General features: G+C 37.8%; 1 pseudogene; it reads right to left on the minus strand.

The window, feature by feature from the left end:
• Positions 1 to 1,187: 1,187 nt before the first annotated feature.
• On the minus strand, positions 1,188 to 1,636 carry Stmnl-ps2 (stathmin like, pseudogene 2; annotated as a pseudogene).
• Positions 1,637 to 17,229: the final 15,593 nt, after the last annotated feature.

Consider the following 17,229-nt stretch of genomic DNA (forward strand, 5'->3'; position numbering starts at 1 on the left):
AGCTCTAATGATAAATGACATAGACAAAGCTGCCAGGCAGCGGCCAGAAAGAATCAAGTTAACCCTTAACTCAATGGTTCCGCTAGCTTTCTGTTCCTTGCACACAATGACTCTCGTAAGAGTCCCAGTATTTTGACTTAGTTTACGAGTATATAATTTTATATATTCTATACTTCCTTATCCAGAAACCACTCTCAAACATTATGTAAAACTTATATCCTAGCTTCAATAACTTTTCCTTTCTCAGGGTCCCAATGTTGGCTCTAAATCATTTTCTAATAATTTCCTTAAAGTTTCTTTGCAAGTCAAGCCTTAATCTGGAACTACTATTGTGCAGTTATTACATTGTTTCCAAGATGAGAACACACAGCATGCACCTGGGCCATTAGGGCTGTGCTGTGCTGTGCTCCTATGCCTCAATTCCCAATTGTTTAAGAATCATAACATCAAGGAACATCTAGTTTCACAGAATTCACCAGAGCACAAGGAGAAAGAAGTAGGAAAGTCAGATATAATAGTAATTAAGCACACCAAGGCCAACTGAAAGGCAGTCACGCACAAATGAAATCTATACAGCCCTTGTCCAGGGCTAAGGTTAGGAGAAATGAAATGGGAACAACCAATTTTTACAAAGAGCTGCTGCGGGCTACTGAGATGTCTCCATCCCGGTCTACTGCAGGCAGCCTCTTATTTCAGATGGCGGGTCCCCTGGAGGGATGTGTCAGATTCCCAGACACCACCCTGCTTTACAAGGAGCTGTGTGAGCTTCTGAGATGTCTCCATCCCAGCCTACTGCTGGCAGTCCCTGTCATGGTATGTTGTCCCCAGGAGCCTAGCATCAAGATTTGATTCTCCAACACTACAAAAACCACTACATATTCTTTACAAACGTCTTCCACAGTCAATACAACACTAGCCATTAACCCAGCACACAGAGTGTACCCTAGTGGAAAAGATACAATGAGAAAAATAGCTACCTTAGAAAGACCAACGCTTTAAAAAAAGAGCAAAATACTTTCAGTTTCTCCCTTTGAGTCCCTAAAACATCTCACAGTCTGGATCTACCTATATGGTCCTAAATCAGCTTATAGAATATATGTCAGGAGGGAAAAAGTAAATGACATTGGCCAGTACAGTCTTTGGATATTTAGGAAGGGGTCAGGGAGAAAGTCAGCTTTTTGAACAACTTAGCCTCTTTTCTTGTCCGCAGGATCTTTGGATTATTTATTTTTCCATGCTTCTTCAAAGAGCTTGTCCTTCTTTTGCAAATGCTCCAGTGTGGCAGCCATCTGCACCTTCTGGTTCTCTTTGTTATCCTCCATTTTGTGGGTCAGTTTCTCCTCTGCCATCTCGCTGAAGTTGTCGTTCTCCTCAATGACTTTCTAGAGCACTGCTTTTTCATGTTCCCATTTCTAAGCAAGCTGCTTCAACACTTCTGCTATATGAGACTTGCATCTTTCTTCTGAAGCTTCTACTTTCTTCTGAATTTCCTCTAGGGAAAGATCCTTCTTCTTTGTGGGTTGGGGTGGGGAAAATCGGGGATAGATTCTTTTGACCGAGAGCTGAGAATCAGCTCAAAAGCCTGGCCTGAAGCAAGCTTCTCCTATCTTTTCACCTGAATTTCAGAAAATGACATGTCTAACAGAAGACAAGAGACGGGCTATACACGCTAAACAGCCCACTGGCAAGGAAAGCCCTCCTTGGTCTGAGACACCGGGCCACACTCTCCTTTTTCTTTTCTTTTTTCTTCTTTTTTTAATTTTATTTTTCATAGTTATTTTGTGTGTTTATATTTCAAATGTTATTCCCTTTCCTCCCCTCTCCCATACCCCCTCCCACCTCACCTTGCATCTATGAGGAGGCTCCTACTCCCCACCCACCCTCTCCAACCTCAACACCCTGGAATTACCATAAACTGGGGAAACAAACCTTCACAGAACCAAGAGCTTTTCCTCCTACTGATGCTGGACAATGCCATCCTTTGCTACATATGTGGCTAGAGTCATGGGTCCCTCCATATGTACTCATTGGTTGGTGATTTAGTTGTTAGGAGCTCTGGTGGGGTATGGTTAGTTAATATTGTTCTTTCTGTGGAGTTGCAAACCCTTCAGCTCCTTCAGTCTTTTCTCTAACTCCTCCACTGGGGTCCCCTTGTCCAATCCAATGGTTAGCAGCAACCATCCTCATCTGTATCAGTAAGAACCACTCAGGAGACACCCATATCTGGCTCCTGTCAGCAAGCACTTCTTGATATTAGCAATAGTGATGTGGTTTGGTGGCTGTATATGGGATGGATCCCAAAGTGGAGCAGTCACTGAATGACCTTTTCTTTAATCTCTGCTACACTCTTGTCCCTCTATTTCCTCTCCTGAGTATTTTGTTCTCCCTTCTAAGAAGGAATAAACATCCAAATTTTAGCCTTCTTTCTTCCTGAGCTCCATATAATCTGTGAAATTTTTTACATATTCCAAGCTTTTGGGATAATTTCCACAGATCAGTGAGTGCATACCATGTGTGTTCTTTTATCACAGGGTTACCTCACTCAGGATGTTTTCTAGTTCCATCCATTTGCCTGTGAATTTCATGTAGTCACTATTTTTAATAATTGAGTAGTACAACATTGTGCAAATGTACCACATTTTCTGTATCCATTCCTCTGTTGAAGGACATCTGGGTTCTTTCCAACTTCTGGCTATTATAAATAAGACTGCTATGAACATAGTGGAGCATGTGTCCTTGTTATGTGTTGGGGCATCTTTTGGGTATATGCCTAGTAGTGATATAGCTGGGTCCTCAGGTAGTACTATGTCCAATTTTCTGATTGATTTCCAGAATGGTTGTACCAGCTTTCAATTCCACAAACAATGGAGGAATGTTCCTCTTTCTCCACATCCTCGACATCTGCTGTCATCTGTGTTTTTGATCTGAGCCATTCTGACTGGTGTGACGTGGAATCTCAGGGTTGTTGATCATTTCTTTAGGTATCTCTCAACCATTTAGTATTCCTCAGTTGAGAATTCTTTGTTTAGCTCTGTACCCCATTTTAATAGGATTATTTGAATCTCTGCAGTCTAATTTCTTGAGTTCTTTGTATATATTTCATATTAGCCCTCTATCTGATAAAGGATTGGTAAATACCTTTTCCCAATATGTTGGTTACCATTGACAGTGTCCTTTGCCTTACAGAAGCTTTACAGCATTATGAGGTCCCAATTGTTGATTCTTTACCTTACAGCATAAGCCATTGGTATTCTTTTCAGGAAAATTTCCCCTGTGCCTAGGTGTTAGAGGCTTTTCCCCACTTTCTCTTCTATTAGTTTCAGTGTATCTGATTTTATGTGGAGGTCTTTGAGCAACTTGGACTTGAACTTTGTACAGGTAAACAAGAATGGGTCAATTTGCGTTCTTCTAGACGCTGACCACCACTTGAACCACCACCATTTGTGGGAAATGCTGTCTTTTGCCGTTGGATTGTTTTAGCTCCTTTGTCAAAGATTAAGTGACCATAGGTGTGTGGGTTTCAGAGTCTTAAATTCTATTCCATTGCTCTACGTGCCTGTCTCTGCACCAATATCATGCAGTTTTGATCAAGATTGCTCTGTAATACAGCTTAAGTCAGGGATGGTGATTTCTCCAGAAGTTCTTTCATTCTTGAGAATAGTTTTCACTATTCTGGGTTTCTTTGCTATTCCAAATGAATTTGCAAATTGTTCTTTCTAATTCTATGAAGAATTGAGTTGGAATTTTGTTGGAGATTGCATTGAATCTGTAGATTGCTTTTGGCAAGATAGCCACTTTTACCATATTAATCCTGCCAATCCATGAGCATTAGACGTCCTTCCATCTTCTGAGATCTTTGATTTCTTCCTTCAGAGACTTGAAGTTCTTGTTATACAGATCTTTCATTTGCTTGGTTAAAGTCACACCAAGATATTTTATATTATTTGGGACTATGGTGAAGGGTGTCATTTCCCTAATTTCTTTCTCAGTCTGTTTATCCTTTGAATAGAGGAAGACTACTGATTTGTTTGAGTTAATTTTATATCCAGCCACTTTGCTGAAGTCGTTTATCAGGCTTTTTAGTTCTCTGATGGAACTTTTAGTGTCACTCAAGTATACTATGATATCATCTGCAAATAGGGATATTTTGGCTTCTTCCTTTCCAATTGGCATCTCTTTGACCTCCTTTTGTTGTCTGATTGCTCTGGCTAGGACTTTGAGTACTATATTGAATAAGTAGGGAGAGAGTGGGCAGCCTTGTCTAGTTCCTGATTTTAGTGAAATGGCTACAAATTTCTCTACATTTAGTTTGATGTTGGCTACTGGTTTGTTGTATATTGCTTTTACTATGTTTAAGTATAGGCCTTGAATTCCTGATCATTCCAAGACTTTTATCATGAAGGGTTGTTATATTTTGTCAAATGCTTTCTCAAAATCTGATGACCTGGTCATGTAATTGTTTTTTCCTTGCCTTTGTTTACATAGTGCATTACTTTGATGGATTTCTATATATTGAACCATCTTTGAATCCCTGGGATGAAGCCTACTTAATCACGAAGAATGACACTTTTGATGTATTCTTGGATTCGATTTTTGAGAATTTCATTGTATATTTTTGCATCCATATTCATGAAAGAAATAGGTCTGCAGTTCTCTTTCTTTGTAGAGCCCATGTGTGCTTCATGTATAAGCATAAATTTAGCATCAAAGAATGAATTTGGGGGTCTTCCTTCTGTTCCTACTTTGTGGAATAATTTGAAGAGTGTTAGTATTAGGTCTTCATGGAAAGTCTGATAGAATTCTGCACTAAACGCATCTTGTTCTTGGCTTTTTTTTTTTTTTTGATTGGGACACTTTTAATGCCTGCTTCTATTTCTTTAGGAGTTATGGGACTGTTTAGATGGTTTATCTGATCCTGATTTAACGTTTGTACCTGGTATGTGTCTAGGAAATTGTCCATTTCTTCCACATTTTCCAAGTTTGTTGAGTATAGGCTTTTGTAGTAGGATCTGATGATTTTTTTAATTTCCTCAGTTTCTGTTGTTATGTCCTTTTCATTTCTGACTTTGTTAATTTGGATACTGTCTTTCTGCCCACTGGTTAGTCTGGCTAGGGATTTATCTACCTTGTTAATTTTCTCAAAGAACCAGCTTCTGGTTTTGTATAGTTGATTCTTTATATAGTTCTTTTTGTTCCTACCTGATTGATTTCGGCTCTAAGTTTGATTATTTTCTGCCATCTATTCCTTTTGGGTGAATTCACTTCTTTTTGTTCTAGAGATTTTCGGGTGTGCTGTCAAGCAATTAGTCTATTCTCTCTCCAATTTCTTTTTGGAGCCACTCAGCTATGAGTTTTCCTCTTACCACTGCTTTCATTGTATCCCATAAGTTTGGTGATGTTGTACCTTAATTTTCATTAAATTCTAAAAAGTCTTTAATTTCTTTCTTTATTTCTTCCTTGACCAAATTTTCATTGAGTAGAGTGTTGTTCTGCATCCATGTATATGTGGGCTTTCTGTTGTTTTTGTTGTTACTGAAGACCAGCCTTAGCCTATGGTGATCTGATAGGTTGCATGATTTTATTTAAATCTTCTTGTACCTGTTGAGGCTTGTGTTGTGACTTGTCATATGGTCAGTTTTGGAGACGGTACCATGAGGTGCTGAGAAAAATTTATATCCTTTTATTTTAGGAGATGTGTTCTATAGATGTCTCTTCAATCCATTTGGCTCATAACTTCTGTTAGTTTCACTGTTTTCCTGTTTAAGTTCTGTTTCCGTGATCTGTCCATTGCTGAGAGTGGGGTGTTGAAGTCTCCTAGTATTATTGTGTGTGGTGCAATGTATGCTTTGAGCTTTAATAAAGTTTCTTTTATGAATGTAGGTGCCCTTGCATTTGGACCATATATGCTCAGAATACAGAGTTCATCTTGATAGATTTTTCCTTTGATTTGTATGGTGTCCTTCCCTATCTTTTTTGATAACTTTTGGTAGAAAGTAGATTTTATTTGATATTAGAATGGCTACTCCAGCTTGTTTCATGGGAACATTTACTTGGGAAATTTTTCCCACCCTTTTACTTTTATGTCGTATCTATCTTTGTCATTGAGGTGCATTTCCTGTATGTAGCAAGATGCTGGGTCTTTTTTATGAATTCAGTCTGTTAGTCTATGTCTTTTTATTGGGGAATTGAGTTCATTGATGTTAAGAGATTTTAAAGAGTAATGTTTTGTTTTGCTTTTTGCTGTTATTTTTGTGGTTAGAGATGGTATTATGTTTCTGTGTCTATCTTTGTGTTTTGTTATAGGAAGATTACTTTCTAGCTTTTTCTAGGGTATAGTTATCGTCCTTGTGTTGGAATTTTCCATCTATTATTCTTTGTAGGACTGTATTTGTGAGATATTATGTAAATTTGGTTTTGTCATGGAATATCTTGGTTTCTCCATGTATGTTAATTGAGAATTTTGCTGGATATAGTAGCCAGGGCTGGCATTTGTGTTTTCTTAGGGTCTGTATGACATCTGCCCAGGATTGTTTAGTTTTCATAGTCTCTGTTGAGAAGTCTGGTGTAATTCTGATTTGTCTGCCTTTATATGTTACTTGACCTTTTTCCCTTATTGCTTTTAATATTTTTTCTTTGTTTTGTGTATTTGGTGTTTTGACTATTATGTGACAGGAGGAATTTCTTTTCTGGTCCAATTTGTTTGGAGTTCTTTAGGCTTCTTGTATGTTTATGGGCATCTCTTTCTTTAGGTTAGGGAAGTTTTCCTCTATAATTTTGTTGAAGATATTTACTGGCTCTTTAAGTGGGGAGTCTTTACTCTCTTCTATACCTATTATCCTTAGATTTGAACTTCTCATTGTGTCCTGGATTTCCTTGATGTTTTGAGTTGGGGTTTTTTTTGTGCTTTCTTTGACTATTGTGTCAATGTGTCTATTGTATCTTCTGTCCCTGAGATTCTTTCTTCTATCTCTTGTATTCTGTGGGTGATGCTTGAATCTATGACTCTTGATCTATTTCCTAGAATTTCTATGTCCAGAGTTGTCTCCCTTTGTGATTTCTTATTGTTTCTATTTCCACTTTTAGATCCTTGGTGGTTTTGTTCAATTCCTTTATCTGTTGGGTTGTTTTCTCCTATAAGTCTTTAAGGAATTTTTGTGTTTCCTCTTTAAAGGGCTTCTGCTTATTTACCTGTGTTCTTTTGTATTTCTTTAAAGGAGTTATTTATTTCCTTCTTAAAGTCCTCCATCATAACATGAGATATGATTTTAAATTCAAACTTGATTTTGTGATGTGTTGAGATACTCAGTATTTGTTGTGGTGAAAGAGCTGTGTTCTGAGATGCCAAGTAGTCTTGGTTTCTGTTGCTTAAGTTCCTGGGCTTGCCTCTCAACATCTGGTTATCTCTGATGTTAATTGGTCTTGCTCTTTCTGACTGGAGCTTGTCCCTCCTGTGGCCCTGTGAGCCTGTGAGCTTGTGATCTTAGGATAGAAAGTGTTCCTGGGGGCCACCTCTCTCAGGGCAGGTACTGTGTCCGAGAGATGTGGGATAGCCTCATATCTGTGTACAGATGGAGATGGAAAGTATCTTGTCCTAGGTCGTCCCACAGCTTCCGCATCCAGTGTGCTCCTGGCATATCTCTTCTTGGACAGTCAATGGAGAGAAAGTGGGGTTCAGCCTGAGGGCTATGGGATTAGGAGGGAGAGTGCCTTTAGCAGACCAGTTCTCTGTAGGTAGATTTTGTGTATGAGGTCTCTGGGACAGCACTAGCTTCTGATAGATACAGAGACTGGAAGGCCACTCCTATATTTCCTTTTTTTAAAACTCACTTTACATCCAGCTGCTCCCTCAGGTCACTCCCCTTTCACAGTTCTTCCTCCCGTGCCCCTCCTCTTCTCCTCTGAGCAGGTGATGGTCCCCCCATATATCCTCCAATATCAAATGTCTGCAGGGCTAGGCACATTGTCCCTCTGGTAGAAGAGCATATCCTACAGACAGTCAACAACTTTTTAGACAGTCTGTGCTCCAGTTGTTCATTATCCACATGAAGACTAAATATACATCTGCTACATATGTGCATGTGCAGGGAGGACTAGATGCAGCCTGCATATGTTCTTTTGTTGGTATTTCAGTCTCTTGAGGGCCCCAAGAGTCCAGGTTAGTTGACTGTGTTGTTCTTCCTATGAAGTTCTGCTCCCTTTAGGGCCCATAATCCTTCTTCCTATTCTTCCATAAGAGTCACCAGGCTCCATCCACTCTTTGGCTGTGAGTATCTGAATCTGTCTGAGTCAGTTGCTGGGTAGAGCGTCTCCAAGGACAACCATGCTAGGCTCCTGTCTGTAATCATAACAGAGTATCATTACTAGTGTCAGGAATTGATCCTTGCCCATGAGATGGGTCTCAAGTTGGACCAGTTATTGGTTGGCCATTCCCTCAGTCCCTCTCTCTATCCCCCATGCCTGCATTTCTTATCGACAGGATAAATTGGGGGTTAAAGGTTTTATGGCTCGGTTGATGTCCCTATCACTCCATTGGAATCACTGCCTGATTCCATGAGGCAGCCTCTTCAGATTCTATATCCCCTAATACTGTGGGTCACAGTTAAGGTTACCCCCATTGATTCTTAAGTGCCTCCCTTATCCCATGTCTCCATCATGTCTTGGAGATGACACCTACCTTCTCACTCCATCAGTTGCAGATTTCCATTCCTTCTCATGGCCATCATATCTATATCTATATCTATATCTATATCTATATCTATATCTATATCTATATCTATATCTATATCTATATCTATATCTATATCTATATCATCTATATCTATATCTATACACACATATATATATATACATATATATATATATATATATAGAGAGAGAGAGAGAGAGAGGATAAGGTAGAAATATACCAATTATCTAATACATAAATACACAGACAATTGTATAAAAGCACTCTAAAATTGGATAAACTAAAACAATGTCATTGATTCATATGTCCTAAAGTTTTTGTAATTAACAATACTATCGAGTAAAATTTCTAAGTAGCTATCAATCAAGTACTAAGGTTATCTAACCTGAAGAATACAGTAGGTAGAAAGAAAATAAGCAGCAAATGCTCATGCTACCATTTCGCCTTTATAGCAGCTGTAAGAAAGGCAGATGTGAGTGCCAATCACTCGAAGAAAGCCTTAAACATTCAACCATATACATTCACTCTTGCTGTGTTTGGTCGCTGCAGGGTTGCCTACACTCTGCTTATTTGAGGGAATGAGGAAAACACTGTGGTGAATGAGTACTTTTTTCCTTTGCAGAGTTGGGCTTGTCTTAGTATGACCATAATCACTATTTTAGCAGTGCTTTACTGGGTGACATATTTGCCACAGGTTTTTTAAAGTAAAGTTGTGGAAAAACATTGAAAATTATAACTACACAATTAGGTAGATTTTGTTCACCTGTGTTCACTATGCAGCATTTGGCAGTGTCTACTTTATTCCCCTAACATGCTTCTCACAGTAAACTTTAGGTCTAAAACGTGGACTGCATTTATTCATGAAAATGGTTGTTTAGTAGTATGCAGAGATAACAAGCATCTGTATCATCCCTCAACATCTAATCCTGATTTTTTTTATTGGAGACTAAATTGCCTTACACCCTCTTTACAGTAATTGCTGAGGCTGTCTTTTATGAGACCATCATGAAGAACATTGCAAGCTTTCAAGAGAATGTCATTTAAAAGACAGAAAATTAGCCCCTGATATGTCTAATTAATTAAATTAAAATGAGTTTCAATTAGTGAGTTCTTTAATATCCACCTTTGCCTAAGACTGTTCATAAAGTAATCAATAAACAGTATGTGGGGCATTGTGCTATTAATATATACAGGGGTAATGATCAACATTATGTTCTTCTTAGTCTATGTTTAGTTTCAAAATAACATAATCAAAAGCATCTTCTTCATGCAGAGGAGATGTGGAGCATCTATCACCCTAATGGTGTGAAAACATAATGATGCTTTCCTACAAAGGAAAACCTCTCTTCTTTGATGTTTGAGCCTGGCTTCCATTTGCCACCGCCGCAGTAAGCTGAGAAGAAAACATACATTACCCACACTATCAAAGATGCCACGGTTTGCTGCTAACAAGCATACACTTAATTGCGGAGTATAAAATGATGTGTCTGCTTTTGATTTCTGTAGTGATGACTCTTTATTAAAACAGTATAGGCAGCACCACCTAAAAACACCCTCAGATGCAATACTCTATTTTTTCATCAAAGTATCCACCAAAACCAGGAAGCAGAATCCACGATGATGCTCAGTCTACACTGTGAACCATTACATGCAGTCATGTTTGTGATTTTACCTTATTCTTGGATTTTCATTTTTATTTTTATGTAAGTGAAATTACAATTACTCTGAGAAGCAAAATGAAAATAAGATCTAAGTGATTATAGACTAAGACAGTCTAGTTGATGTTATACATTTTCATTCCAATTAGAAGCCAATACTTCAGATTAAAAGTCAGTCTATAATGATCCCTCTATCGTATCACACACACACACACACACACACACACACACACACACACACACACACACCATTCAAACCTACAATGATCATACCTTGAAAAAATGTTATCTTGTGGGATTGTTGTGAGTATTAAATTGGATTAGCATGCAAAGTGCCTAATTCTGTGTTAGGTTAATAATAACCTAACTTATTAATTTTGAAGATTAAAAACAACTGTGAATCTTGGAGCTTATAGTTCTTAGGGAAAGGGGACATAGAAGAAGGACATAGCAAAAGAAAGAACAATATTGAGTAAGAAGAGGAAGACTTAAGGATGGGAAAGAGGACCAGAAGTCAGTAGGCAAGAGTCACAACATGAGCCTTTGTAGTTCATGAAGTTCTCAATCGTTACTAACTGTGACACCTATGAGGCTTTTCTGCACCACCCCAAATAAAGGCCCTAATTGATATATTCAAAGTTCTAGTGCATATTAGAACTCAAAGTGGGGTTGGGGATTTAGCTCAGTGGTAGAGCACTTGCCTAGCAAGCGCAAGGCCCTGGGTTCGGTCCCCAGCTCCGAAAAAAAAAAAAAAAAGAACTCAAAGTGTTTTTTAAAGGAATTCTAGCTATCAAAACCCATATTGTCCAGATTCTAGTTGCAGGTAGTGGCAAAAATGGAAAAATTTATCAGCTCCTTCGAGACAGTGCCATATTGGATTCCCAGGTGATAATATTGGCTAGATTGCAGGAGTTTGTCTAGTCTTGCTGAGTACTCCAAAATTTTGTCTGGATAAATCATGCCAAAATTTCTGTCCTGCTTTTCTCTCATGCAGACACAAAGCTTGCAGAATCATCTCAATTCCCTAAGGCTCTCAAAACAAAGCCAATCTATTAACTACGGTGTCTCTTATCCAAACTAAACAACCTAGGTCCAACACGATCCAAGTCTATTCCTCATGCTTTCTGAAATACCGTAATACTCTTCTAACATATATGGGATAAAATTATGGTGTGAATAGACAGGTAGAATGTGAGCATCCACATTAGACCTATTTATATTTTATATGGACATCATCGCAAACCCATAGAAATATGAAAAAAACTTACTGTGAAAATGTAGATTTCCAGAAAGTGTTTATCATTCTCAAGCAGTATTGATAATGACAATGTTTCCCAAGTAATAAATATAAAATATAAATATAAGGTCCGAAAATATGAGGTGTCTGCATTTGAATCTATACCATAGTGGTACGGCAATTTCTTCATGTCTACATGGCCTGATGTATTTGAAGAACTACTTGAGGCATTCACATATTTTGTTCAAAATTCATTGTATGAATAGCATACCACAAAACACAGTAGTGTGAGTTGATCTGGAAGTCTAAAACAAGTGAACAACAAAAAGACTTAATAAAGTAAGGAGAGAAGGGACTCCTAAAGGCCCTATATTTTATTGATTTTTTTAGTCAATAAAGAAAATGCTCCAGGTATTAGAAAGAAAGGGTTGTTTGAAATAGAAAAGCTGAGATGAGTAAATACTTAAATGACCCAGAAGGAAAGAGCACCTCCTAAAGAAGACCAACATAAATGCATTTTGTAGAAGTCAGTGAAACCACAAAAGAATCAAAGGCTAGAATAAAATGGTGACCATGACTACCTGTGCTACTGAGTAAGGTAATTGGATTCTGTGAGGTTTCTCACTAGTGAATATCTATCTAAAATATATTATGCTTATAGAACTATGTTTATGTCAGACATTCCCTTCTGTGCACTAAATGCACTAATCTAACTTTCCATTATCTAACTTTGCAACACTAAGTGTTCATACTGACACCTAATTTGAGGGAACATATCATACTGCCATACAATCAATATTCATACATTTAAAATATTTCAGGAATTAGATTTAATGCTTGACTACCTTAACCAATGATGGCCCCCAAAATCGAAATTCTCTAATTGGTTAAGGCAAAGATATAAATAAGCTTCATCTTGTCAATAATACTGAATTTGTTCTGCATCCAAAAAGAAGATCACAATATAAGAAAAGAACATCCAAAGAAAAAATAATGGCTACTGGATAGTAGTGGTAGAAGTCTATATATAGGATATCTTATAAAGAAATACAGAATACAGACACGGGAAATAAAATTAAAAAGTAAATTTAAAGGACAATTCTGGATTTGTTATGACAAGAGGTATCACAAAGTCTACAGAGAATTTATGAAAATAATGATATTTTAAAACTTCTTTTGGGGTAGCTTTTAGAGTATAGCTCCACTTTAGCATGTTTGTATAACATGGACAGGGACCTGTGTTTGATTCCCATCACATGTGAACTGAATACAGTGGCCCATGTCTGTAATATCAGCACCTAGTAAAAGACAGCCAGAGCTATATGACACTTACATGAGAGTTTTTCTTAAAACAAAGCAAAAAATGAGAAAATGAAGAAAACCAAACAAATCTTCAGAAAGTTGTAATCAACAAAACCTTTTGAAGTTATTTCCCACTTTCTTGTCTGTTAGTTCAGTGTATCTGCTGTTATGTGGAGGTCCTTGTTACACTTGGATTTGAGTCTTGCACAAGGAAATAAATATGGATCAACTTGCATTTTCCTACATGCAGACCACCAGTAAGATCAGCACCGTTTGTTGAAGATACTTTCTTTTTTCCACTGTACTCCTTTGGCTTCTTTGTCAAAGATCAATTGACCATAGGTGTGTGGGTTTATTTCTGCGTCTTCTGTCCTATTCCACTGATCTATCTGCCTGTCTTTGCAACAATACCATGCAGATTTTAACACTATTGCTCTGTAGTACACTTACTTGAGGTAAGTGAAGGTGATTCCCTCAGAAGTTCTTTTATTGTTGAGAATTGTTTTCACTATCCTAGAATGCCAATGGCTCATGCTCTAAGATCAACAATTGACAATTAGGACCTCATGAAACTGAAAAGCTTCTGTATGGCAAAAGATACAGTCAATAGAACAAATTGGCAACCTACAGATTGGAAAAATATCTTCACTTATCCTACATCTCATATCCAAAATACACAAAGAACTCAAGAAGTTAGACTCAAAAAAAAAAAAACCCAAATAACCCAATTAAAAACTGGAGTACAAAGCTAAGCAGAATTCTCAACTGAGGAATCTCAAATGTCTGAGAAGCACTTAAAGAGACATTCAACATCCTTAATCATCAGGAAAAGGCAAATCAAAATGACTCTGAGATTCCACCTAACACTAATCAGAATGACAAAGATAAAAAATTCAAGCCACAGTACATGCTGGCAAGGATGTGGAGAAAGAAGAGCACTCCTACATTGCTAGTGGAATTGCAAACTGGTACAACTACTCTGGCAATCAGTCTGGACACTCCTCAGAAAATTGGAAGTAAGTATACCTGAAGACCCGGCTATACCTGGGTTGTGAGAGGGTACACAGACTTAATTGGGATGACATTAGCTGAAATGCCCAACAGTGGGGAAATGGAACTGGAAGAGACCACCTCCAGTAGATAGACATGCATCCTTAAGTTGAGGCAGGGGACCACCCACCCATCTTCAAATATTTTAACCCAGAATTGTTCTTGTCTAAGGGAAATGTAGGGAAAAAAATGAAGGAAAGGTCACCCTGTGACCTGCACAACTTAGGATCCATTCCATGGGTGCACACCTAATCCTTACACTATTACTGAGGACACATTGTGCATGCAGACAGGAGCCTGACATGGCTGACTTCAGAGATGCTCTACAAGCAATTGACTGAGACAAACACAGATCCTCACAGCCCACCATTGTATTGAGGTCTGGGACCAATATAGAAGAGTTAGAGGAAAGACTGAAGGAGCTGAAGGAGATTGCAACTCATGGGAAGAACAACAGACCTCTCAGAGCTTCCAGAGACTAAGTCAAAAATCAGGGAGCATACATAGGCTTGTTCATGTCCCTGGGCACATGTGTAGCAGAGTACTGCCTTGTCTGGCCTCAGTGGGAGAAGGTGTGCTTAATCCTGTGGAAACTTGATGCTCCAGGGAAGAAGCTGGTGGGGATGAGATGGGGGTGAAGGGGAGCACTAGCTCAGAGGCTGGGGAGGGGCAACCAAGGAGGGGGAACTGGGAAGAGGGAAACTTTTAGAATGTAAATAAATTAAATTTTTCGATCTTTTTATCGTATTAAGAGAAAATTCACACAGCACATAAAGAGCTTAAGAGTTTACTGACAAATGTAAAGAAAAACATGTAGGAAACCAAAACAAGCACTAACTACAGAAACATGAGAGAAGAAGCTTCAAAGGGAAAAGTACCTGTATACTACGTGAGTCAGCCACAGAGAGGGAAGATGTTACTTCATGTAAGCCCCAAGGGTTGATCTGAACAAAACCAACATATAACTACACTAGAAGTCATGGGCTGAGGTCAGTGCTGTGCTCTGAAACAAAGAAGAATCTTCATTTTTCAAAGTTATAGTTACTTAGTAATGTGACAGGAAACATCAAAATAGTTTAATGTTGTAATTACTTGCTTTAAGAATGGAGGAGTGTAGGAATGGAGGAGTGTGTGTTTGTATCAGTTAGGCAGAGATGCTTAGCCATCATAAACAGTGATGATTATTTCCATATTCAACTTTGATTGATATAAGAACGCAGGGACTAAGGTGACTCAGTGCTGTGGTCCATGTCACCAGCACACATGCAACAGGCCAGATATTGGAATGTGCTCTTGTAATTCCAGCAAAGAGAGGGTAAGACCGGAAGATCTTGATGGCTTGCCTGCCAATCTTTTTTGACAAATCAGTGATCCCAGGTCTAGTAAGAAATCCTATTTCAAAAATAAAATGAAATAAGATAGATGGTGATAGAGGAAGACACACAATGTCAAATTGTGTGGCTTCAACATATAAATACCACACACACACACAAATACACACACACATATGAGAGAGAGAGAGAGAGAGAGAGAGAGAGAGAATCACATTGTCCTGTTGATCAACTCAAACACAAAACTCTTGACCAAATCAACTTTAATTTCTTCCAACCTATTATTTTTAATTCAAGAAGACAAAAGGTTTAATTTAACTTATGGAAACTTTTGATCTGTTCTTTTTTTTAAGCATTTACACTCCAAATATTGTCTCCCTCCAGGTTCCCCCTCTCAGGATTTCCCTCTATTCCCTCCCCTTTGCTGTGTGAATCAAGTCTCTGCAGGATTAAGCACAACCTCTACCACTGAAGTCAGACAAGGCAGTGCTCTGCTGCTCTAGGACCAGCCTGCATATGCTCTTTGGTTGGGGTTCTTTGGGAGCTCTCAGTGGTCCAGGTTGGTTGGCACTGTTGGTCCTTCCGGTGAGGTTGCCATTGCTTTTATAGCCTTCAATCTTTCTCTAATTCTTCCGTAGAGATCCTCTACCTCTGTCCAATGTTTGTAATCTGTTCTTTTGGATGGAGTTGAGTATTATGTTCTTAGTCCTAGTGTTGTACCTGGATTTATAACCATTGCAATATTTTTCTTTAAGCTTCATAAACAGAATCAGATGAAAATGTAACAAAATAAGCATTTTGAGTTAATGGCTTTTTTTTCCTAATATTCATTGAAAACATTTAAAATGAACGTATTTATCTTATATCTCTATTATTTTAGAAATTTTTTGTACTTTAACCATATTCTTACTCTCCCAGAATGCTGTATTGTTGAGAAAGTCAAGATTTTTGAGAACTATGAAGTCAGTGAAATTGAAATACTATTTGCAGTTTGACTCCAGCCAATTCACTGTTATATATTAAATATTTATGCCAGTTTTCTTCAGTCCTTCCTTTCCCTTACTACCTCAGTTACTTATTGAAATTCCCAAACTGTGATATCTACTCAGTAAGTCCAATGTCCTATATCAGTCACTTTTCTTATTCCTGTGGCAAAATATCTGAGAAGAAGCAACTTAAGGACAGGAAGTCTTATTCAGGCTCCTAGTCCAAGAAGATAAACTCTTTCCTGACAGAGGAACATGAAGTGCATGGTCATATTATATCTGCAGTGACAAAACAGAGAGTAAAATAATCTAGTCTTCATCTGACTTCTTGTTTCCTTTTTGCTCTGTGTAAACTCCAATCTATCGATAGTGACAGCCACTTCCAGGCCATTCTTTCTCAGTGAAACTTTCTGGAAATACCCTCAGGGACTATGCCATCTGGGTGATGTTAAATCTAGTAAAGCTGACAAAGAACATTAACCATTACAATCTCTCCAAACTATTTTCTTTTAGATACAGACAAGATTTTAGTTTATCTGGAACATTTTCATACAAAGTTCAGCCTGTAATAAGGCATAGAATATGTCTATTCAACAAATTCTCTCTTCTTCCATTTTGACTCAGAAAATGCTATATGAATTGATATGATCACATTCATAGTTACTAACCACTTTAAATAAAATAAATGAATCAAAAACTTCATTGTGAATGATTCTAGTATTTCAGAAAGCTATAAGAAGTCACAATGAGATGTCCTTTCCATGAGGGTTTATTAAATTATAACAAGCACTGCCATTTTAAATATTAATTCAACCTCAAACTATCCTTAATGATTCAACTACACAAATCATACAAATCAAGTAGAAAGTTAATAACAGTAACAACAAAGCTAAGTTACATATAGACAAAAATGAAGATCTTATAAAATATTAATGTTGCAAATGAACTATGTTTGAGATGATATATGCCAAGAAATTCT

This window comes from Rattus norvegicus, chromosome 4 (genome assembly GCF_021556685.1).
Source record: "Rattus norvegicus strain SHRSP/BbbUtx chromosome 4, alternate assembly SHRSP_T2T, whole genome shotgun sequence".
NCBI classification, from domain to species: Eukaryota; Metazoa; Chordata; class Mammalia; order Rodentia; family Muridae; genus Rattus; species Rattus norvegicus.